General features: G+C 53.3%; 1 non-coding gene across 1 annotated transcript; it reads right to left on the reverse strand.

Moving 5' to 3' along the window:
- Nucleotides 1-3437: 3437 nt before the first annotated feature.
- On the reverse strand, nt 3438-3510 carry trnak-uuu (transfer RNA lysine (anticodon UUU)). The gene has a single exon. It is a non-coding gene; the product is annotated as a tRNA-Lys (tRNA).

Raw genomic sequence — 3510 nt, forward strand, 5'->3', positions numbered from 1 at the left:
TTTTCGACAGAGGAGTGTCGAATCTCGGAGGCATTGAGGGTACGGGAAAAGAAGGCCACGGGCCTGCCTGCCTGGTTAAGGTTAGCGGCCAGGACGACATCTGACGCATCGCTCTCCACCTGCAAGGGGATGGACTCGTCCACTGCATGCATCGCGGCCTTGAAGCGGCTGAAGGCCAGGCGGGCCTCAGTCGTCAGGGGAAAGATGGTGGCTTTGATAAGTGGAAGGGCTTTGTCCGCATAGTTGGGGACCCACGTGGCATAATATGAAAAGAACTCCAGGCATCTTTTCAGGGCCTTGGGGCAGTGGGGAAGGGGGAGTTGCAGGAGGGGGCGCATGCGGTCGGGGTCGGGCCCTCGGACTCCGTTTTCCATGACATAGCCGAGGATGGCTGGAGGATGGGTGTGGAAAACGCATTTCTCCTTGTTGTAGGTGAGAGTGAGGGCTTGGGCAGTTTGAAGGAACTTCTGAAGGTTAGCGTCGTGGTCCTGCTGATCATGGCTGCAGATGGTGATGTTATCCAAGTACGGGAACGTGGCCCGCAGCCAGTACTGGTCAACCATTTGGTCCAACATTCTTTGGAAGACCGAGACCCCATTAGGTGATGCCGAAGGGGACCCTGAGGAAGTGGAAGAAGCGGCCGTCTACCTCAAAGGCAGTGTAGTGGCGGTCTTCCGGGCGGATCGGAAGCTGGTGGTATGCGGACTTCAGATCTACCGTGGAGAAAACCCAATAGTGTGCAATCTGATTAACCATGACCGCTCTGCGGGGAAGGCGATACGCATCGAGTTGCGTGTACCGATTTATGGTCTGGCTGTAGTCTACAACCATCTGGTTCTTTTCCCCGGTCCTGACGACCACCAGGGGACTATAACTGGCCTCGATGATATCCTCCCTCAAGAGCCGCTGGATCTCTGACTTGATAAAAGTCCTGTCCTGGGCACTGTACACTGTCCTGGTGGCGACGGGTTTACAGTCGGGTCGCAAAGAGCGAGGGAGGGGCGAGCTTAAGGGTCACGAGGCTACATACGGTGGGAGGGGGTAGGGGTCCGCCAAACTTCAGGGTCAGGCTTCTGAGGTAGCACTGGAAATCCAGTCCTAACAGGAGAGGAGCGCAGAGATGGGGGAGGACATATAGTTTAAAATTAGCGTACTCGCCGCCCTGTATCGTGAGGTTCGTGACACAGTACCCCTGGATCTGCACTGAATGTGATCCGGAAGCAAGGGAGATTGTTTGGGATGCGGGGGAAATCTGGAGGGAACAGCGCCTTACCGTGTCCGGATGGATGAAGCTCTCCATGCTCCCAGAGTCAAACAGAAAGGGCGTTTCGTGCCCATTGACCCAAACGGTCATCATGGAGTTCTTGAGGTGCTTGGGCCGTGACTGGTCGAGAGTGACAGCGCCAAGCTGCGGGTAGCTGGCGTGGTCGGTGGTAGCGGGGTGGTCCCAAGATGGCAGCTAAGATGGCGGCCCCCGTCGGTCGCACGTGTCGGGCGGCGTTGAAGATGGCGGTCAAATGGCGGCCCCCGTCGGTCGTACGTGTCGGGTGGCGTTGAAGATATCGGCCAAGATGGCGGCCCCATGAGTCGCACGTGTCGGGTAGTGTTAAAAATGGCGGCCCCCACGGATAGCACGAGGCGGATGACACATCAGAAGGGGGCGGTACCGGCAGGAACACAGCCACGCTGCGGGGTCTGCGGACCTGTGAGTCGGGCCTGCGATTTTGAAACTTTGAGTCGGGCCAAACAGACTTTGGCAAAATGTCCTTTCTTGCCGCAGTCGCTGCAGGTCGTGTTCCGAGCTGGGCAACGCTGCCTGGGATGCTGGTTCTGGCCGCAGAAATAGGAAGGCGCCACCCCCCAGGTTGGGCGGGCAGCCGCGCGGCACAGGCCTGGGCCACCCTCGGGATTAATCGAAGACGCAACCAAGGAACCTGGGACACCCTCGGGCCGGGTGATGGTCACGCCTCCGCTGCCCATGAGGAAATCGCGTGGTCGGAGGGGAAAGCATTTAGGCTATGGAAGGCTTCCTCTAATTAGGTGGATAGTTTTACCGTCTCGTCTAGGCCGAGGGCGCCCTTTTCGAGCAGGCGCTGTCTGACATAGTTGGAGCAGACTCCAGCCACATAGGTGTCCCGGATGGCGAGTTCCATGTGCTGCGAGGCCGTGACGTCCTTGCAGTTAAAATTTCGAGTGAGTACCCTCAGGTCGCGTAGATATTCCTCCAGCGTTTCCCCGGGGCGTTGACAACGTACGGTGAGGAGATGCCGCGCGAACACTTCATTCACCGGCCTCACGTAATGTCTTTTCAGGATCGCGACCGTGTCTGCGTATGTGGTCGCGTCTTCGATTTGTACCGAGATTCTGTGGCTCACCCGGGCGTGGAGGAGACTCAGCTAATGTGCCTCAGTGACGGCGGGCGAGGAGGAGGCGGCGAGGTAGGCCTCAAAGCAGCGGAGACAGTGTGAAAAGATTCCTTTGGCTTCAGTTGCCTGTGGGTCGAGTTCCAGTCGATCAGGTGTGAGGGTGGCTCCCATTGCGATATCTTAGCTTATTAAATTGATGCGACCATCAATTCACACGAGACGATTAGTAGTGCCTGCCTGCGACTGCTCTGTACTGAGTGCCGCCTACAAGCTGCAGATTTATATACCACCCCTGAGGGGGCGGAGCCCACAAGGGCATCTACATAATACAATACAATGCAGTGGTGAATTGTAGTAGCAATACGTTCACCACAAGGACAAAGTAAGTTGCGTGAAAAATGGGAGCTAAGGAAGGTTTGAATAAAGTTTGACATAAAGCAAACTTAAAGGTCGGTGCCACAGAGATTTTGCCAACAATTTCTGCATTCATCATTAAATTGGGAGCATTGCTTCACAGGCTACTTGCTTGGACCTAAAGGCATGAAAGCACTGCTTAAATTTGAAGTCAGGATCTCCTGTTTACAAGACAGGCGCTTTAACCATCTAAGCCACAGCACCAATCTGCAAGACAACTTTGCAAGTGTAGAACAGATTTCAATTGTTTTGATTAAACATCGGTATTGTTGATTTCTACTGCTGACTTTGAGAGTGCAAACTAAAATATTTATCGTCACTGGGCTTTTGAAACTGTAAAGATTGCAGTTATTTCTGAAAGTTATTAATTTAAAAGCAGTTCTGCAGGAAAGAAGTATACAAACAGGAAATATTTTGCGAATTGGGAAGTGATGAAACATGGCCAGAAAACTACAGTGGTATAATGCAGGACAAGACAAGGAGAGAGTTTTACATTCACTGAAAATCTAGCAAAAATTCTTGAAAATTCTGGACGGTTGTTACAATTTGGCAAACACGACGTTGTCACGGTTCTTCCACTTTCCATAAAGCATCCTGCATTCTTTATTTTTATTTCCTACCATTCACTGGGAAGCAAACGCCTTGAGCCAAAATCAAAGCTCTGACAGGGACTTGAACCCTGGACCCTCAGATTAAAAGTCTGATGCTCTAGCGACTGAGCTACCAGGGC

The sequence above is a fragment of the Scyliorhinus torazame genome, chromosome 4 (assembly GCF_047496885.1).
Source record: "Scyliorhinus torazame isolate Kashiwa2021f chromosome 4, sScyTor2.1, whole genome shotgun sequence".
Lineage (NCBI taxonomy): Eukaryota > Metazoa > Chordata > Chondrichthyes > Carcharhiniformes > Scyliorhinidae > Scyliorhinus > Scyliorhinus torazame.